The sequence below is a fragment of the Tursiops truncatus genome, chromosome 16, assembly GCF_011762595.2.
Source record: "Tursiops truncatus isolate mTurTru1 chromosome 16, mTurTru1.mat.Y, whole genome shotgun sequence".
Classification (NCBI taxonomy): domain Eukaryota; kingdom Metazoa; phylum Chordata; class Mammalia; order Artiodactyla; family Delphinidae; genus Tursiops; species Tursiops truncatus.
In genome coordinates this window covers 2,770,624-2,792,352 of record NC_047049.1, presented here as the reverse complement: position 1 = coordinate 2,792,352, position 21,729 = coordinate 2,770,624, and the positions used below count along the sequence as shown (strand labels likewise).

Genomic DNA, 21,729 nt, shown 5'->3' with positions numbered 1-21,729 from the left:
TGTGCTCATCAGGACCCAGGGGAAGGAGCAGGGACCCCATAGGAGACTGAACCAGACCTACCTGCTAGTGTTGGAGGATCTCCTGCACAGGCAGGGGGTGGCTGTGGCTCACTGTAGGGACAAGGACACTGGCAGCAGAAGTTCTGGGAAATACTCCTTGGCGTGAGCCCTCCCGGAGTCCACCATTAGCCCCACCAAAGAGCCTGTAGGCTCTACTGCTGGGTTACCTCAGGCCAAACAACCAGCAGGGAGGGAACTCGGCCCCACCCATTCAGCAGAGAAGCAGATTAAACTTTTACTGAATTCTGCCCACCAGAGCAACACCCAGCTCTACCCACCACCAGTCCTTCCCATCAGGAAGCTTGCACAAGCCTCTTAGATAGCCTCATCCACCAGAGGGCAGACAGCAGAAGCAAGAAGAACTACAGTCCTGCAGCCTATGGAATGAAAACCACATTCATAGAAACATAGACAAAATGAAAAGGCAGAGAACAATGTACCAGAGGAAGGAACAAGATAAAACCCCAGAAAAACAACTAAATGAAGTGGAGATAGGCAACCTTCCAGAAAAAGAATTCAGAATAATGATAGTGAAGATGATCCAGGACCTCAGAAAAAGAATGGAGGCAAAGATTGAGAAGATGCAAGAAATGTTTAACAAAGACCTAGAAGATTTGAAGAACAAACACCTAGAAGAATTGAAGAACAAACAAACAGAGATGAACAATACAATAACTGAAATGAAAAATACACTAGAAGGAATCAATAGCAGAATAACTGAGGCAGAAGAACAAATAAGTGACCTGGAAAACAGAATGGTGGAATTCACTGCCATGGAACAGAATAAAGAAAAAAGAATAGAAAGAAATGAAGACAGCCTAAGAGACCTCTGGGGCAACATTAAATGCACCAGCATTCTCATTATAGAGGTCCCAGAAGGAGAAGAGAGAGAGAAAGGACCCAAGAAAATATTTGAAGAGATTATAGTCGAAAAATTCCCTAACCTGGGAAAGGAAGCAGCCACCCAAGTCCAGGAAGTGCAGAAAGTCCCAGGCAGGATAAACCCAAGGAGAAACACACCAAGACACATGATAATCAAATTGACAAAAATTAAAGACATAGAAAAATTATTAAAAGCAACAAGGGAAAAATGACAACATACAAGGGAACTCCCATAAAGTTAACAGCAGATTTCTCAGCAGAAACTCTGCAGGACAGAAGGGAGTGGTATGATATATTTAAAGTGATGAAAAGGAAGAACCTACAACCAAGATTACCCTACCTGGTAAGGATCTCATTCAGATTCAACGGAGAAATCAAAAGCTTTACAGACAAGCAAAAGCTAAGAGAATTCAGCACCACCAAACCAGCTAAAGGAACTTCTCTAAGTGGGAAACACAAGAAAAGAAAAGAAAAGAAAGAAGAAAAAAAAGGACCTACAAAAACAAACCCAAAACAATTAAGAAAATGGTAATGGGAACATACGTGTCGATAATTACCTATGTGAATGGATTAAATGATCCAACCAAAAGACACAGGCTTGTTGAATGGATACAAAAACAAGACCCATATATATTGCTGTCTACAAGAGACCCACTTCAGGGACTTCCCTGGTGGTGCAGTGGTTGAGAATCCACCTGCCAATGCAGGGGATACGGGTTCCAGCCCTGGTCCGGGAAGATCCCAAGTGCCATGGAGCAACTAAGCCCGTGTGCCACAACTACTGAGCCTGCACTCTTCAGCCCTCGAGCCACAACTACTGAAGCCAGTGCGCCTACAGCATGTGCTCCTCAACAAGAGAAGCCACTGCAATAAGCCCGTGCACTGCAACGAAGAGCAGCCCCTGCTCGCTGCAACTAGAGAAAGCCCATGCACAGCAACATAGACCCAATGCAGCCAAAAATAAATAAATAAATTTAAAAATAATAACAATAGAAAAAACAAGAGAGAGATCCACTTCAGACCTAGGGACACATACATACTGAAAGTGAGGAAATGAAAAATGATATTCTATGCAAATGGAGATCAAAAGAAAGCTGGAGTAGCAATACTTGTATCAGATAAAATAGACTTTAAAATAAAGAATGTTACAAGAGACAAGGAAAGTCACTACATAATGATCAAGGGATCAATCCAAGAAGGAGATACAACAATTATAAATATATATGCACCCAACATAGCACCCCAACACACAAGGCAGATGCTAACAGCTATAAAAGAGGAAATTGACAGTAAGACAATAATAGTGGGGGGCTTTTTTAACACCTCACTTACACCAATGGACAGATCATCCAGACAGAAAATTAATAAAGAAACACGAGCTTTAAATGACACGATAGACCAGATTTAATTGATATTCATAGGATATTCCATCTGAAAACAGCAGATTACATTTCTTCTCAAGTGCACACGGAACATTCTCCAGGATAGATCACATCTTGGGTCACAAATCAAGCCTCAGTAAATTTAAGAAAATTGAAATCATATCAGGCATCTTTTCTGACCACAGTACTGTGAGATTAGAAATCAATTACAGGGAAAAAAACGTAAAAAACACAAACACATGGAGGCTAAACAATACGTTACTAAATAACCAAGAGATTACTGAAGAAATCAAAGAAGAAATCAAAAACAAAAAACAAAAAACCTAGAGACAAATGACAATGAAAACATGATCCAAAACCTGTGGGGTGCGGCAAAGGCAGTTCTAAGAGGGAAGTTTATAGCAATACAAGCCTACCTCAAGAAACAAGAAAAAACTCAAACAATCTAACCTTACACCCAAAGGAACTAGAGAAAGAAGAACAAACAAAGCCCAAAGTTAGTAGAAGGAAAGAAATCATAAAGATCAGAGCAGAAATAAATGAAATAGAAACAAAGAAAACAATAGCAAAGATCAATAAAACTAAAAGCTGGTTCTTTGAGAAGATAAACCAGATTGGTAAACTTTTAGCCAGACTCATCAAGAAAAAGAGGGAGAGGTCTCAAATCAATATAATCAGAAATGAAAAAGAAGAAGTTACAAGAGACACCGCAGAAATACAGAGCATCATAAGAGACTCTATGCCAAGCAATAAAACAAGCAACTCTATGCCAATAAAATGGACAACCTGGAAGGAATGGACAAATTCTTAGAAAGGTACAGCCTTCCAAGACTGAACCAAGAAGAAATAGAAAGTATGAGCAGACCAATCACAAGTAATGAAATTGATTTAAACTGTGATTTAAAATCTTCCCACAAACAAAAGTCCAGGACCAGATGGCTTCACAGGTGAATTCTATCAAACATTTCGGGAAGAGCTAACACCATCCTTCTCAAACTCTTCCAAAAAGTTGCAGAGGAAGGAACACTTCCAGAATTATTTTACAAGGCCACCATCGCCCTGGCACCAAAGCCAGACAAAGATACTGCACAAAAAGAAAATTACAGACCAATAGCACTGATGAATATAGATGCAAAAATCCTCAACAAAATACTAGCAAACAGAATCGAACAACACATTAAAAGGATCATGCACCATGATCAAGTGGGATTTATCCCAAGGATGCAAGGATTCTTCAATATATGCAAATCAATGTGATACACCATATTAACAAATTGAAGAATAAAAACCATATAATCAATAGTTGCAGAAAAAGTTTTTGACAAAATTCAACACCCATTTACAATGGGTAAAATTACAACACCATTTACAGAAAGTGGGCATAGAGGGAACCTACCTCAACATAAGGAAGCCCACATATGACAAACCCACAGCAAACATCGTTTTCAGTTCTCAAAACTGAAAGCATTTCCTCTAAGATCAGGAATGAGACAAGGATGTCCACTCTCACCACTATTATTCAACATAGTTTTGGAAATCCTAGCCATGGCAATCAGAGAAGAAAAAGAAAGAAAAGGAATACAGATTGGAAAAGAAGAAATAAAACTGTCACTGTTTTCAGATGACATGATACTATACACAGAGAATCCTAAAGATGCCACCAGAAAACTACTAGCGCTAATCAATGAATTTGGTAAAGTAGCAGGATACAAAATTAATGCACAGAAATCTCTTGCATTCTTATACACTAACAATGAAAGATCAGAAATAGAAATTAAGGAAGCAATCCCATTCACCATTGCAACAAAAAGAATAAAATACCTAGGAATAAACCTACCTAAGAATATAAAAGACCTGTACTCAAAACTATAAGACACTGATGAAAGAAATCAAAGATGACACAAACACATGGAGAGATATACTATGTTCTTGGATTGGAAGAATCAATATTGTGAAAATGACGGTACTACCCAAAGCAATCTACAGATTCAATGCAATCCCTATCAAATGACCAATGGCATTTTTTACAGAACTAGAACAAAAAATTTCACAATTTGTATGGAAACACAGAAAACCCCAGTAGCCAAAGCAATCTTGAGAGAGGAATCAGACTCCCTGGCTTCAGACTATACGGCAGCGCTACAGTAATCTAGACAATATGGTACTGGCACAAAAACAGAAATATAGATCGATGGGACAGGATAGAAAGCCCAGAGATAAACCCATGCACCTATGGTCGAGTAATCTATGACAAAGGAGGCAAGGATATACAACGGAGAAAAGACAGTCTCTTCAGTAAGTGGTGCTGGGAAAACTGGACAGCTACATGTAAAAGAATGAAATTAGAAGGCTCCCTAACACCATACACAAAAATAAGCTCAGAATGGATTAAAGACCTAAATGTAGGATCGCACACTATAAAACTCTTAGAGGAAAACGTAGGCAGAACATTCTTTGACGTAAATCACAGCAAGATCTTTTTTGACCCACCTCCTACAGTAATGGAAATAAAACAAAAATAAACAAATGGGACCTTTTAATGTAAAAGCTTTTAATGAAACTTAAAAGCTTTTACACAGCAATGGAAACTGTAAACAAGACGAAACGACAACCCTCAGAGTGGGAGAAAATATTTGCAAACAAACCAAAATATACAAACAGCTCATGCAGCTCAATATTAAAAAAACAAACAGCCCAATCAAAAGATGGACAGACTACCTAAATAGACACTTCTCCAAAGAAGACATACAGATGGCCAAGAGGCACATGAAAAGCTGCTCAACATCACTAATTATTAGAGAAATGCAAATCAAAACTACAATGAGGCATCACCTCACACTGGTTAGAATGGCCCCACACTGGTTAAAATGGGCATCATCAGAAAATCTACAAGCAACAAATGCTGGAGAGGATGTGGAGAAAAGGGAACCCTCTTGCACTGTTCGTGGGAATGTAAGTTGATACAGCCACTATGGAGAACAGTATGGAGGTGCCTTAAAAAACTAAAAATAGAATTACCATGTGACCCAGCAATCCCTCTACTGGGCATATACCCAGAGAAAACCATAATTCAAAAAGAAACATGTATCACAATGTTCACTGAAGCACTGTTTACAACAGCCAGGTCATGGAAGCAACCTAAATGTCCATAGACAGACGAATGGATCAAGAAGACGTGGTACATATATACAATGGACTATTACTCAGCCATAAAAAAGAATGAAATTGGGTCATTTGTAGAGACATGGGTGGACCTAGAGACTTGTCATACAGAGTGAAGTAAGAAAGAGAAATACAGACATCATATATTAACATTTATGTGTGGAATCTAGAAAAATGGTACAGATGAACCAGTTTGCAGGGCAGAGATAGAGACACAGATGTGAAGAACAGACATGTGGATGCCAAGGGGGGAAGTGTAGGAGGGGGTGGTGGTGGGATGAATTGGGAGATTGGGATTGACATATATTCACTAATATGTATAGAGTAGATAACTAATAAGAACCTGCTGTGTACAAATAAATAAAATATTATAGGAAATTGAAAAAAGTGTTCAGAAATCAGTATAATTTACCATAGTAATAGAGTGCAGGAGAAAAAGGAGATCATTTCAGTAGATGCAGAAAAAGCATTTGAAAAAAAAAAAAAACCTTATTTAAACAACTCTCAGCAAACTAGGATTAAAGAGGTACTTTCTCAATCTGATGGAAGACAGCTACAAAAAGCCCACAACTGATAAAATACTTAAAGGTGAAACACTGGAATGCTTTGCCCCTAAGATGAGGAAAGACCATGTGTCTGCTCTCAGCACTTCTAACCAAGGCTACCTGACATGTCAGCCTATGCTGTGAAACAAGTAAAATTCATGAGGGTGGGAAAGAAGTGAAACTGTCCCTGTTTGCAGATGGCTTGACTCTGTACCGAGAAAATTCTAATGAACCAAGAAGAAAAAACTGCAGAATTTAGCAAGGTCGTGGACATAAGGCAAATATGCAAAAACCAATGATATTTCTATATACTATCAGCAAACAAATGGAAAATTTACAGGAATACTATTTATAATAGCATCAAACCCCAAAATACTTAGAAGCAGGCTTAATGAATGATGTGTAAGACGTCTACATTAAGCACTGCAAAATATTTCTTAGAGAAATAGAAATGACCGAAATGAATGGAGGGATATACTATGTTCATGGATTGGAAAATTGTTAAGATGTCAGTTCTCTGAAAATTGATGGAAAACTCCAAAGTAATTCCAGTCATAATCCTAGCAGGCGTTTACAGAAATTGACAAGATTTTTTTTTTTAAATTGTGTATGGAAACGCAAAGAACCTAGGCGGGTCAAAACAACAACCTTGAAAAAGAATGAAGCTGGAAGAATTCAGCCATTGTAATCATAATTTTTAAAATTCTTCAAAAATTGGAAACAACCTAAATGACACCCAACAGAATGGATAAACAATTCGTCATATATCCATACAGTGGAATATTACTCAGCAATAAAAAGAAATGAAATATCTTGTATATGCAGTAACATGGGTGACTCTCATAGATGTTATGCTGAGTGAAAGAAGCTGAACACAGAGGAGTACAAGCTTTATCATTTATAGCCAACATTTTCGTGGAAGACAGTTTTTCCGCGGACCGGGCCGGGGGGTGGGATGGTTCAGGCGGTAAATGCGAGCAATGGGGAGCGGCAGATGAAGCTTCGCTCGCTTGCCCACCACTCACCTCCCACTGTGCAGCCTGGTTCCTAACAGGCTGCGGACTGGCATCGGTCCGCAGCGCAGGAGTCGGGGACCCCTGATTTATATGATGTTCTGGAAGATGCAAAACTGATCCACGGGGAAAAAATTCAGAAGGCTGGCTGCCCAGAGTGGAGTGAGTGGGCTAACTAGGACGAAGCATAAGGGAACTTTCTGGGGTGATGAAACAAATCTATATCCTGATAGGGATGTAGCTTAACAAATGTGTTAAATATGTTGAGATTTGTGTGTTAAATATGTTGAGATTTGTGTGATTCAAAGTATATAAGGTATATAAGTTTGACCTCAAAAGGAGTGGCAATTGGAGGGTGAGGGGCATAGAGGAAGCAAGCTAAGCAGAATGTTGATGGGTGAGGAAGCTGGATGCCAGGTGTAAGGGACTCATCATGCTATTCTGTTTACTTCACATATGTTTGAGATGCTCCGTAATGAAATGTTAGTTTTTAATTAGCACATACGATAAGAAAGAATGCAGGAAAGCAGAAACATTTTACTAAGGTCTCACTTCACGTACGAAACTTAAAATGATGTGTCTGCCCCCAAATATTTGTATTTTGTTTCCAAAGTCACTGATCTGTGCTGTGTCGCTGTCTTTGGTCCTTTGTCCCTTACTGTGCCCCATCTCCTTTGCCAGGAACCTGTGAACTGAGATGGTGTCTGGAAACGATATGGGAGATAATCGTGCTGCTTTCTTAACATCCGTTGTTACTGGACATCTTCCCCAGAGGCAGGAGCGATGTCTTCCCAGCATTTGTTCACTGCTGTGGGAATGCACCAGCACCAGCTCAAGGAGCAGCGAGATGGGGGCAAGTTCTGTGAGGACCAGACGGCTTCCTGGCTCTTCAGGTAGTTTTTAGGGAAAAATATAAACTCCTGAAGATGCTGAAAACATAAAATCAGCTTCAAAGTAAATAGATCTTTCATTTCCCAATCCCCCAAAATAAAAAGAAAAATGGGGGAAGGCGGGCTGAGTAACACACCCACCAGCGTGGCACTGTAAACCGCGGAGGGTGTAGATTTATGGAGTTGAGACTCCCCTGCACCCCTGTCTGCTGTGCCATGCATCTTCACTCAGGCAGCGTCGGTCAGCGACTACGAGTGGTGTGAATATGAGCTGCACAGCGTGGCCGGCGTGGTGGAGAACTCCCATGGGAGCCAGCCCACGCCCATGCCCAGCCGTGGCCCGGCCTCTGCTCACCAGGTTTCTGACCTCAGTAAATGGTTTCATACCCACCCGATGCCTTCTATGTAATTGGTGCATTTTAAATGGGCACCATATGTTCCTTTTTGCAACCTCAAGAAAAGTTCTCTGGGCTTACAGTATTAATACAACCTACCATTGTATTGAATCGTTTTATTTCTAACTAAAAAGGCCTTCCTTTGGAGTTTTTTTACAATCAGGGTACTATTTTCAAATTGAACCCTAATATTGATACAGTTTGATTAGTCAAAGGTATCCTGACAGTGTTGGCATTACTAATATCTTGATATTATTGACAACAATATGATATTTTATATAGGTGTTAACATTTATGAAATGCTAGTATATCCTTTGTCCAGATGCTGGTGCATCATTTAAGGAATTAAGTAATGACAAGCTGTCTGCTTTGTATATCAAATAACCACTCTTAAAGGTCAATTTATGGAGGAGAAAAAGGAGCTTTTGAAAAACAGCCAGGAAAATTAGAAAGTGCTTGAAAGGCTTGAGGACAGCCCAGGGCCAGCCTGTTCTAGGCTGTGAGAGTCCCGCCCAGTTGGACCTGGGTCGGAGAGCGGCTTCCCACCCTTGACCTCAAGCGGAGAGACCCAGAGCAAGGCCGTGGCAGCCGGGGCCGTGCGCTGAGCCAGGCTTTTCAGGGACCCTGTGGTCTTCAGGAACAACCTGCCGGGCCCCACAGGAGGGTAAACCAGTAACGAGCACTGTTCTCTGTGCCCTGCCCGGGTGTGGACTGGCTCTGGGGACGGGTGCAGGGGAGGCGGGGGGACTTCGGCTTCCTTTGGCTACAGGCCGGGCGGCAGCTGGCTCAGGGCAGAGCGCCCCTCCCTGCGTCGGGCTGGAGGGGCCAGCGGTGCGGGGAGCGCCTGGGAGTTGGGGTTAGGGGTTCCTCTGCCCTTCCTGGATGCCTCGCCCAGAGCCCCACCTGACCCGCTTGCCCACGGCTGATGCCCACCTGACCCGCTTGCCCCGGGACTGGGCTGTGGATGGATCCCACTCCCAGCACGTGGAAGCCGAGGCAGGGAAAACACGGGCTGTGTTCCTCCAAGACCGGGAGCTCGCCTCCAGCATTGCCAGCATCCCGCTCGTCCTCATGGGCCGCATGCTGCTTTGATCATCTGTGAGGACAGATCAAACTTATTTCAGAAAAGAATTAGCTCCAGAGTAGACGTCCATCCCCTAGGGAGAGCTGCGGCACCTCCTCCCCAACAGAGCTGTCTTTTTTATTATTTTTGCCACGATTCCTACTGTTTCTCTTTATTAATACAATACAGAACTTTCTTCAAGGAAAGCAAGAGGGCCTTAAGCCTATTTCAACTCTACTGTTGACTTGTTAAAAAACATATGCGAGTCATCCCGAAGGTGCTGGCAGAGCCTGACGCCCTCTGTGTGAGGAACCCCGGGAACCGCTCAGGGGGCACAGACCCCTCCCCGATGGCAGCGGACATGGCCTGCTCAGCCCCACGGCTGCTGTACGGGGCAGGCTGCCTCCAGGGGCTCAGCTGCAAAGAGAGAAGATCGTGGGGTGAGTAGACAAAGCCCAGAGTGCTGTGGGGTGCAGGGGGCCCACCCCTGGTGTCTCCCTGGAGACCTGCTGTCCCCCACACGCAGTGTGACTCCCACTCGGCGCATGGGGGTTGAACTGAGTGACGGGGAGCAGGTGGGGAGCCCTGGCTCAAGCTGGAGGAAGTGGGAGGGGGCTTTCCTCCCCAGCCCCCGAGGCGGCAGGGGTGAGTAGAGGGGAGCAGAGGGAACGGAGGGCTATACCTAAGGCCTGTCGTGGTTAGGGCACGAGGGGTGCGCCACTTCACAGGTTGTAAGTGCCCTGTATAGTGAGCTTTGAAAAGGTATCCCGCTGCGTAACCAACACCCCAGGCAAGATGCAGAACTTTTCGCTATCAGGTGTTTGCACACTCATATCTTGTTCTTGGTAACGTTATTCACAACAGCTAAAAGGTGGGAACAACATAAATTATCCATCATTGGATGAATAGACAGACAAAATGCGGTCCATCCGTAGAGTGGAATATTATTTACCCTTCATAAGGAAATTATGACACCTGCTACAGCGTGGAAGAAACTTGAATATATAATGCCAAATAAAATAGGCCGGATAAAAAAGGACAAATATTACATAATTCCACTTATACAAAGCACCTGGAATAATAGATCCACAGAGACAGAAGGAGTGGTGGTTGCTGGGGGAGGAGGAAATGGCGAGTTAGTGTTTAGCGGGTGCAGAGTTTCAGTCGGGGGTGCTGAAGAAGTTCCAGAGGTGGATGGTGGCGGTGCCTGTACAGCAGGCTGATGTCCTCAGTGCCACTGAGCTGTGCAGAGTGGTTAAAACGTAGCTTTTGACATTATGTATTGCTTACCTCAATTAAAAAAAATTTTAAAGACATGGAACTTCTTCGTCGCTTCAGGAACTTCCCCCTGCCCCCTTCCAGTCAATCCCCTCCCCCACAGGCCGCCCTGTTCTGCTCCCGTCACCGTGGATTCGTTCTGTTGTGAACTTGCTGTGAGTGGAATCGCCCAGTGGGCACCCTTTGTTGTTGGGCTTCTTTCACTCCACGCGGTGCTTCTGCAGCCAGCTGTAGTGTTACCTGAATCCAAAGCTCATGTTCTATTGCTGAGTAACATGCCATTGTAAGAATATTCCACAGTTTGTTTATTCATTCTTTTTTTTTGTATCAATGCATTTTATTTATTTTTTATTTTTTTAACATCTTTACTGGAGTATAATTGCTTTACAATGGTGTGTTAGTTTCTGCTGTATAACAAAGTGAATCAACTACACATATACATATGTCCCCATATCCCCTCCCTTTTGCGTCTCCCTCCCACCCTCCCTATCCCACCCCTCTAGGTGGACACAAAGCACCGAGCTGATCTCCCTGTGCTATGCGGCTGCTTCCCACTAGCTATCTGTTTTACATTTGGTAGTGTATATATGTCCATGCCACTCTCTCACTTCGTCCCAGCTTACCCTTCCCCCTCCCTGTGTCCTCAAGTCCATTCTCTACGTCTGCATCTTTATTCCTGTCCTGCCCCTAGGTTCTTCAGAACTTTTTGTTTTTTTTAAGATTCCATATATATGTGTTAGCATACGGTATTTGTTTTTCTCTTTCTGACTTACTTCACTCTGTATGACAGTCTCTAGGTCCATCCACCTCAGTACAAATAACTCAATTTCATTTCTTTTTATGGCTGAGTAATATTCCATTGTATATATGTGCCACATCTTTATCCATTCATCTGTCTATGGACGCTTAGGTTGCTTCCATGTCCTGGCTATTGTAAATAGTGCTGCAGTGAACATTGTGGTACATGACTCTTTTTGAATTATAGTTTTCTCAGGGTATATGCCCAGTAGTGGGATTGCTGGGTCGTATATGGAGTTTCCTTAAAAAACTGGCTCTTTTTTTTTTTTATAATCTCCCTGATGACGTGGCTGTTTACTCCCTTCTCATTTTCCTATTTGTCACCTCAATGTTGACACCTATACACCTCTCTGTATAGTCTAGAAGCAATTCCTCTGTGTGAGTATATATGGTAGAAATATCTTCTCCTGGTCTGCAGCTTGCCTTTTCATTTTCTTAGCAGTGACTTTTGCTGTTTAAGCAAGAAATTTATTACAGGGCATTATGTAGCTACAGAATCACTGGCAGGAAGTTCAAGGGCTGAGCTCCCAGGAACAGCTTCTGGGCTCACACAGGAACCTGGCCTGGTGGAGCAGCTGCTGCTGTAGCTGCCATCAGAGCCATGTTGCTTCCGTCTCATTCAAGAAGCCTCCAATGATGTCTTCTGTGTTCCTAAACTTCTTATTTTGATATAACTTTAGACTTAAAAAACTTGCAGAGATAGTACAAAGAGTTCCCATATGCCCTTGACCCAGTTTCCTGTCATGTTAACGTCTTATGTAACAACGGTACAACTGTCAAAAGTAAGAAATTAACGTTGGTAAATACTATTAACTAAATTACAGACTTTATTCAGATCTCGCCAGTTTTCCCACTGATGTTCTTTCTCTGATCCAGGGTCCAGTCCAGACACCACATTGCATTTACTCATCATATCTCCTTAGCCTCCTCCAGTTTTTGACAGTTTCTCACACTGTCCTTTTCTTTCATGACATTGACTCAATTAGTATTTTATTTTGTCCTTGAATTTTACACCCTTAAAAAATTTACTAATTTATCCTAGTAGTTTTCTTTTAGATTACTTAGGATTTTCTCCATGTATAATCATTTCATCTGTGGGGCAAGAACGAGTTTTACTTCTTCTCCCATTTTTATGCGTTTCATTTTTTTTTCTTATCTTATTTCACTGGTCATAACATCCAGTCAGTGTTGAATAAAAGTGAAAAGAATGGACATTCTTGCCATGGTCACCATCTTGAGGGAAAATCACTCAGGTCCTTGCCACTGAACCTGATGTTAGCTGTAGGTTTCTCATAGATGCCTTTTTATCTCATTGAGGAAGTTCCTTCCATTCCTTGTTTGCTGAGAGTTTTCAAAATGAATGAGTTGAATTTGTCAAATGGATTTTTGGAATTATCGAGATGATTAAATGGTTGTTCTCCTTGCTCTACTAATGTGGTGAATTACAGTTGATCTTCAAATGTTACAATAACCTTGCATTCCTAGAATAAGCTCAGTTGGTCATGGTGTATTCTCTTATATATTGTCAGTTTAATTTGCTAATATTTTGTGAATGATTTTTGTGTCTCTGGTCAAGAAAGATATTGGCCTGTAATTTCCTTTCCTCTTTCATTATTCTCAAGTTTTTATATCAGGCTTATACCGGACTTACAAAATGTGTCAGAAAGTGCTGCCTCTTTCTTCCTTCTCTGAAAGAGTTTATGTAAGATTTATCTTATTTCTCCTTCAGATATTTGGTAGCATTTGCCAGTGAAGCCCTCTGAGCCTGGAGTTTTCTTTGTGAGAGATCTTTAATTACAGCTGCAATTTTTTTTTTTTTGCAGTACGCGGGGCTCTCACTGTTGTGACCTCTCCCGTTGCAGAGCACAGGCTCCAGACGTTCAGGCTCAGCGGCCATGGCTCACCAGCCCAGCCGCTCTGCGGCATGTGGGATCTTCCCGAACTGGGACACGAACCCGTGTCTCCTGCATCGGCAGGCAGACTCTCAACCACTGCGCCACCAGAGAAGCCCTCCAATGTCCTCTTGTTCTGCTCTCTAGTGATTCTTTTCCATCAGAATTGACCCATGTTTGAAGATCAGTAGCTTTCTCTGTCTTCTTTCTGCTCATAGAAATCTGGAGGCCCAGAATCGCCTTTTCATCTTGAACAGTATCGCCCCCCGCCCCGCCCTTAGTCCAGCTGGTAGTGCTCTTATTAATATAATTCTCTTAAAATTTTTGTAGGTCTCCTATGAGTCTTCTAAGCGTTTCCTCTATGCCCCCAGAAGTCACAACTGTAATTCTTTTCAAGACAGACCTCTCTCTACTTTGGACATGTCAGGATTCTATGAGACAACGCCCCTCAGGTTTTTAGAAGCCCTCTTTCTCTTGCTGAGAGGGTCTGTAAGACTCTTAAACGTGGTCTGAGCTCTTAAGAGTCATACCCTTAATTCCGTCTTTACTCTGAGGCCATGTGTTCCTTTAGGAATATTTTGCTGACTGTCGAATCTGAAAATGTGAAATACTTTTATTTTTCAATCAGCTAGGTAATCCGAATTCTTTTACATTCTCTCTAAATTCTGCCTGCAAACAGCAGGGGTTTTGTTTGGGGATTTTTAAAGCTCATCTCTTCCTTCTGTATCTTATCCTATACCGATTCACCCTTCTGTATCTTATCCTATACCGATTCACCCTGTCTGGCTCCACGTCACAGAATGTTCATGAGTGAGATCGGTTCCAAAGGGGGCCTCCTCCCTGTATGAGCCTCAGAATGGTGAACACTGGCAACTGATAAAGTATAGTTCCTCACGGGAACTGCCACAGCCCTTTTCCCTGTGGGCTTTCGTGTCACGGTGCAGTGGCACCTGGGGGTTTAGGGAACAAGGCGTGTGCTCTTCTTGCATCACACAGCAGCTCGCTCGCTCTCACCTCTCTCTCCACTGCCCCCTGTCCCTCCCCAGACCCCTCCCTTCCCTTCTCTGCTTCCTAAGGGAACTATTTAGTACTAACACGTCTGTCAGGGCCCCTTCCCCAGAGTGGAGCTGCAGAGGGAGGAAGCCGTTCAGAGTCGCTCCGGCCCACAGGCTCGAGACCACCGGCCTGGTCCAGCAGTGTGATGGAGGCCCCGTCCGCATACCCGGACACAGCCTGGAGGCCTCTGTCTCCCAAGGCCCCGCTTCCTCTGCACACGCATGGGCGCTCCTACCTTCCTCTGGAGTCTGCGGCCCCGGCCCCCTGGGAGGGCACAGAGCCCGTCATAGACACAGGACCCTGGGCTGAGGGGCAGGCCTTGACCATCCCGTCTCAGGACTCTGCGCCGCATGCCCATTCATCCTTCTTTCTCCTTCCAGCTCCCAATTCATTTCCCCACGTGTTACCAAAGTTAGGGAAAGGTGAGGGGGTGGCTGTGTTCAGAGGCTGCTCTGCTTCCCTGGGCTTCCCTGGACTCCACTGGGTTCTGCAAAGCTGCCTACAGGGCTCCATGGGGGAGATGTTCCCAAGAAGAGAAAGAGATCACTTTTAATATCGGTCTTTGTCAAGTTCGCTCTCAGCCAAAGGTGAAACGGGGTCCTCGGCGTCCATGCCCGTCTGTGATGCTGCAGGTGAGGCTCAGCTGGGAGCTGGTCCCCTGAGCGCTAACCCTTGACGGGGCTGCCGCCTGCATCGCGAGTCTGTGGCCAAAGAGCGCTGCCCGGAGCGACGTGCACCCTCTGCACGCCCCGTGCCCACTTCAGGAGTACCTTCACGTGGGCAGCCTCAGGCCTGACCCCTCCAGCACCGGATGCCGCCGTCCGTGGGTTCTGAACACACGTGGCCACGGCTGGGCGACCCAGGCTGATCTGGTCCCCGTGTCTGTGGGAGACACAGCGGCAGCCCAGCAGCCCGGGGTGAAAGCTGCTGTGAAAACAAGGATTTTTCTTAGAAAACATCAATGTCAGAGAAGACAGAGGCGGTGAGAATGTTCCAGAGGAAAGGCGAGTAAGGAGGCAGGGCAGCTAACTGCAATCCCTGCTCCTGGACGGGTCCTAGGTTAGAAGGGAGTGTGGGAAGGGCATTATTGGTCGATTGAAGTTCTGCGTCGACGCTGCAGTTACTGAAGTTGGAAGCAGTGCCCTGACCCCTGAGACACACCCTGAAAGTTTGGGATGAATACCCACGATGCGTCCCTCCCAAGCGGCTCAGAAAAAATAGGCAGGAGATCAGCAACGATGCTCTCAGCAGGACGTGAATCTGGGCGAAGGATTGGTGGGCGGGCGCTACGTGGTTCTGTTCCGCCAGCTTTCCTGTCGGTTTGAAATTACTTCCAAGCAGAAACTTTTCAGAAAACTGTGTTGTTTTCTGAGGGCCGGCCTGGGTGTCGAGCGAGTGCCCAAGGCAGCCTGAGGGGGCCGGGGGTGGGACCGCAGGGCAGGCAGCTGCCCAGGGCGCCGTTTAGCGCGTGTAGATCTGCAGACTGTCTGAGGCCTTTCCCTGAAAGCCGGGCCCATCCACCAGCAGTGCGCAGACACTAACCTCTTACTTTCCGTTTTGCTGGCAAGGCAGTAGCAGGCTATTGAACGGCGTGGGGCAAAGCGTCTGCCTTAAGTGTTTGGATCTGGGGGAGGCTGAATACCTGTTGTCTCTCCCCATTTGCTCCTAAGCCCTCAGATACCCTTAACGTTTGGATTGATTCTCCTCCTTGGGCCTGTCTTCAATTTGGTTTCAGGCACTTTCCAATAAGTGCGCCAAGTGCTCTGGGGCTCCGGAGAGGCACTAAAGAAATCAATACGTGCTCATCAGCAGCATCGCAGCGGTTACGAGAGCCGGCGGCCCCCGAGCTGGCCCGCCTGAGGCGCACGTCCTCCCGGGCTGCCTCCCGGCCGACGGCCGGCCGGTTCCGTCTCCGTGATGGCCGGTGTGGCCTTATCCGTGCCTCGCTGTTAGCGGAGGGCTCGAGCCCTCCAGCTCCTGTCCCAGACGCCTTGAGGGTCACGGTCCAGGGTTGCACGTTCGTGTCCTTCCCTTGCTGGTCCAGACGAGAGCCCCCAAGACTTGGCCTGCCCCCCGGAGCCTGCCGTCGCTCGGGGCGGGGGCAGCGGCACGCCCACGGGGATTCCAGACCCGCTTCGGTCTCCGGGGGTTTATGCCAGGCCTGCCCTACCTGGGTATTTGCTGGGTCCTTTTGAGGAAGGACTGGGGTCACTGATTCCATGAATCGTTCGCGTGTGGAAACAAGAATAGTCTTGACACCCGCGCAGCACTTTACAGTTTCTAAAGCTCCCGTGTGGACGTTGTGCATCTCACGGAAACTCACAATCTTCCCAAGAGGCGGGTACGCAGACGGAGGCCTCTGGGCTCTCAGGGCTGAGCCGGGCCAAGCTCTGGGCCCACCTGCCCACCGTGCCCCCAGGCACTGTCCATCCAGACTGCGGGCCGAGGAGCTCCCCTCGGGCAAGCTGGGTTCCCAGGTGCCCCCGATCAGCAGCGCAGGAAAGGGAGGTGGACTTTCCTCTCCTCTGCCGTTTGTTCGAGCGGAAGAGCGAGCCGGGCTGCTTGTGCACTGCTGCTTTCCTTCAAGTCGCCGGCAGGGCTTTCCCAGCCTGAAAGGGTATCGACTAGCTTGTGATTCAGCGGCGTCCACCGAGCCACCGCCCCCCACCCACTGCAGAGCTCACAGCGGCGGGAGGGCGGGGCTTCCCGTGCGTCCCGCGCTGCGTCCGGTTCCACTCCCGTGACCCTCGCTTCCGCTCCCGCAGCCGGGCCCTTCCGGATTCCGTCACAGCGGGGCTCTGCCGCCCTGTCCGGGGTGTTAATGGCCCCGTGAGGAGAAGGCGGGTCTGCTGCCCCTACGAGGTGGTGCAGTTTGCTCCGAAGTGCCCAGGGCCCTCCTGCCGCGCCGTCTCCACTTCCCAGGCCCATGGCTCTCTCCCGGCCCGTCTGTTTCAGGGCTGAGAACTTCCGCTCACCGAGGGCTCGAGCCAGGCCTAGAGAAGGCTGCTGAAGCCGTGCTGGACGTGGCCCCGTGGCAGTGCCCAGGGCCCCCGCCCCGTCCCCTCAGGACCCGCGTGGCCCTCCCGTTGCCGCTGCAGAGTTGTGCACAGCGTCCTGCCCGGCCCCCCGCTGGTTTGTCCATCAGACTCCGACTCCTGCTGCCCTTCACTTCCAGGTGGCGGGGAAGAGGCAGTGCTTCCTGGCTTCCTCCTGCAGACACCTTGAGACGGACAGTGTCCAGGTGGGTCACCCGGGGGGTCACCTCTAGGGTGGCAGAGGCCAGTGATCCCGGTAACTGGGGACAAAGCCTGGCTGTGACGCAGGCTTCTTGAGAAACAGGCCCTGGCCGGCAATGAGAGTGCAGGTCCCGGTGACAGCAGGTGCTGTGCTCGCTACAGCCCGTGCTGCAGCTCTCATGGCCCGCGGCCTCTGACTCTGCGTGCGTGTGCACGGCCCACGTCTGCGGCTTCGGGAGGGCCAGTTACGGGATGCTGTTGACGAGACATTTATAAATATTTAATCTTCACATTAAAAATATGGTACAGAAGAACCATTAGTAGCTGACAATAAAAAGGCTTTCTCTGCTGATTGTAGGGGCAAAAGAATAAGAGGGCAGATTTTGATTGGGCTCAAGGACAGCGCTGTAAGTTGGAAAAACGTAAATGAGTGTTGTTTACAAGGTGGTTACGGCTCAGACCTGTGGTCAGGATCTAAAACTGGCCTGTTGTTTGCTCAGAGTCTGTGCAAAGTACAGACCGTCCATACAAAACAAAATGGATGGTTTCTTTATGTCTAGTGCCATTAAGAATGGAGGAGAAAAGTTCAGCCCAAGATAAAAAGCTTAAATCTTGATTTTTCCCTTCCCCCTCTCAAAACAAATGGATTCCTTGCTCTGTAAATTATCCAGCTCTTGTCCTTGGATTGGCAGTTACTTCAGGCTGGTTTGGACATTGCATAATCTTAAATATTGATTCTTGTTTGACTAAAAAACAAAAAGCCGAGTCCAAGTGCACCAGGCCCTACCGGTCCACGTGGCCAGGAAATCACCTTCGCCATAGCTCACTTCTAATGGCCTCCAGCCTTCCTGACAGCGAGATCCATTCCGATTAGAAAAGTTCTAGGAGAAAAAGCAACGGTTGGCATCACTTTCTCCGTCACAGCAAGCGCTGGGTTGACTCCTGCCCACGTCTGACTCTCAGCTGCCCCCCTGAGCTTTCTGGACCGAGCAAAGCCCGGACAACCCAACATCCATCATCCCCTTCCGCGTGAAGTTCCCCGCGTCGGACCCAGTCGAGGGCTCTGCACACTGCGTGGGGGGAGAGGGGTGCATGCTCGGCCCCTAGAGACACTGAGTGGGTTCAGAGCTGGAGTACAGGCACAGTCTGGCCCACATGCAGAAGAAATAATGTCCTTTTAGGAAGAAAATAATTTTCATACGGCAAAGCTACGTGGTGTGGTGTTTGCAGCTGTACCACCAAGGCCCCCAGGCACCGAGATAATTAGGGCTTGGGTTTTAGAAGAATGAAGAGAATGGTCTTTGTGTAAATCCATTAGAGTTTAAAATGAACCACTTCTCATCCCTGCTGCCGCACCGGCCACTCAGTGCTGGTGGGGAAGCGGCAGACGTCACGCCGAGAACCCGCCCCTCCTCCCAGAGCCCGCAATGCCACTTCCGTGACTAAATGCAGAAGGAAAACCGAACCGTGAAATACTGCTTCCGTTGGGCAACGTGTGGTCCAGTTTCATGAACGGCAGTTAATTTTTCGCGTCCTCTGCGGCTGCAGGTTTCATCGTCTGTCACCTAAGCAGTCAGCGCCGCGTACCTGTCAGGGCCATCAGAGGCGGGAGATCTGTTGACTCATTTCTTCAGTTTGATGCTTAAAAGGCCTTCCTCTGAAAAGTCTTCTAGCTACTCCAGCTGCCACTGGCATTACATCCAGGACCATGGGTGTTTGCGATGGAATTGCACGTTCAGGTGGGGCGAGGGGCCCTGGTGTCGCCACGATGCCGGCAACTGTCTTCCTGCCAGGTCTGGGGCCCCTTGCAGGCTGGGCTGGCCTTCCTCGTGTTCGAAGCTTTAGCGCCTCAGTGCTGACGGACATGAGGCCCGAGAAGCGGTGTTGGCTCGCCGGCGGGTGAGTACGTGTAGGCACCAGACACAGTCACTGCTGGAGAGAACAGTGTGGCAGTTTCTCGCAAAGCTGAACCTTCTCTTGCCGTATGATCCAGCAGTCACACCCTTTGGTAGTTACCCAAAGAGCTGAAAACGTGTCCACACAGAAACCTGCCTGGGAATGTTCATAACAGCTTTACCCATAACTGCTGACACTCAGAAGCAGCCAAGATGAGGTGAATGGCTTAGTAAACTGGTGCATCCAGACAGTGTCGTACTATCAGCGCTGAAAAGGCATGAGCTCTCGAGGTGACTAGATGAGGAGAAAGCTTCAGTGCGTATTCAGAGTGAAAGGAGCCAATCTCTAAAGGCTACTTATAGCATGATTCCACCTATGTGACGTTTTGGAAAAGGCAAGACTATGGAGACAGTAAAAAGACCAGTGGTTGCCAGGGACTGGGGAGAGAGAACAGGCAGGGCACAGAGGGTTTTCAGGGCAGTGAAACTGTCCTCTGTGATGGTGGCTGCATGTCATTATACACTTGTCCAAACCCATCAAATGTACGACGCCAAAGTGAACCCTAACGTAAACTCTGGACTTTGGGTGACCATGATGTGTCAGTGGAGGTTCATTAATTTTTTTTTTTTTTTTTTTTTTTTTTTTTTTTGCGTTATGTGGGCCTCTCACTGTCGTGGCCTCTCTCATTGCGGAGCACAGGCTCCGGACGTGCTGGCTCAGCGGCCATGGCTCATGGGCCCAGCCGCTCCGCGGCATGTGGGATCTTCCCATACCAGGGCACGAACCCGTGTCCCCTGCATTGGCAGGTGGACTCTCAACCACTGCGCCACCAGGGAAGCCTGAGGTTCATTAATTTTAACAGAACGTACCACTCCAGTGGGGGTGTGCATTATGGGAGAGGCTGTGCTTGTGTGTGCTTGCGTACGGAGCATCTCTGTACCTCCCGCTCAATTTTGCCGTGAACCTAAAACTGATAGTTCTAAAAAATAGCCGATTCACTGCCTGCTAATGCAGGGGACACGGGTTCGAGCCCTGGTCTGGGAGGATCCCACATGCCATGGAGCAACTAGGCCCGTGAGCCACAACTACTGAGCCTGCGCGTCTGGAGCCTGTGCTCCGCAACAAGAGAGGCCGCGACAGTGAGAGGCCCACGCACCGCGATGAAGAGTGGCCGCCACTTGCCACAACTAGAGAAAGCCCTTGCACAGAAACGAAGACCCAACACAGCAAAAATAAATTAATTAATAAACTCCTACGCCCAACATCTTCAAAAAAAAATGTTATTAATATTACTCAAATATTTTAATAAATGTTAATTTAAATTAAAAAAAAAATAGCCCATTCAAAACACACGCCATTCCCAGCAGGCACTGTCCTACCCCGGCCATGGCCTCCAGTGCTTGAGTTGGCAAATACGCCTCCCAGAAGACTGGTCACCTTGGCTAGATTCCCCACTCTCCTTCCTTCCCAGCCGGTGACCAAGCACATCTTCGAATCGACGCATAAAGACTAGAGGAGGTGGATGGGGAGTGTGGCTGTGGTCCCTTCCTAGTGGACGAGGCTGGTCTATGGCGTGGGCATGGGGCCGGAGCCCTCTGCTCCCTCCGAGCTGGTCCCTGCATCACGAGGCACGTCCAGGGTGTGCCCAGCAGGGCCAGAGAGGCCCGCCTTCGTGTGATTTTACCTCCACCCCGCCCGTCTTTCCATCAGGGCAAAGCCTTCCCGGATTTAGCAGAAGGTTGACCCTCTGCCGTGGTGGTCAGCATTCACACGTTCTGTGTTGCCCGTTCATGTGTCTTGTTTAGGACAGATTGGAAGAGGCGGGGTCAGCATGGCCAGCCAAGGCCGTCTTCAAGGCCTGCTTGATTTGTTGAGGTTCCCCTGAGGCTGTATTCTTTCTTCAGACTATTGGTGTCTGAACCAGATCATGGCAGATACTGGTCTGGGAAGATCAGGCATGAGTGGCCTCACAGAAGGGAGGATCCTGGACGGCCCTTCTTTGCAGGATGTACTGTTTGAAGCCCGGTGCTCTGACCACGTGAACCACCTTCCAGCCCAGTTCCAAACCAGCTACTCAGGAGCGGCCACACGCGCAGCCAGGAGGCGCCACCTAGATGCTGAAAAGTAGACGTGGGTGCCTGAGGCACTGCCGTCTCCTGCCTGGGTGGCCAGCAGGCCCCT

At 47.3% G+C, this 21,729-nt stretch overlaps 1 protein-coding gene across 5 annotated transcripts in view; it reads left to right on the top strand.

The window, feature by feature from the left end:
• The window catches only part of MGMT (O-6-methylguanine-DNA methyltransferase), a 302,488-nt gene that overhangs the window by 256,819 nt on the left and 23,940 nt on the right, over nt 1–21,729 (top strand). For 2 of the 5 annotated variants that reach the window (XR_012326778.1, XR_012326779.1), the window contains exons 7-8: nt 7,726–7,937; nt 9,582–9,832. The exons of the other annotated variants lie outside the window; for them this stretch is intronic. The gene's annotated coding sequence lies outside the window, so the exon portion shown is untranslated. The remainder of the gene's footprint in view (nt 1–7,725; nt 7,938–9,581; nt 9,833–21,729) is intronic. 5 annotated transcript variants of the gene reach the window in all.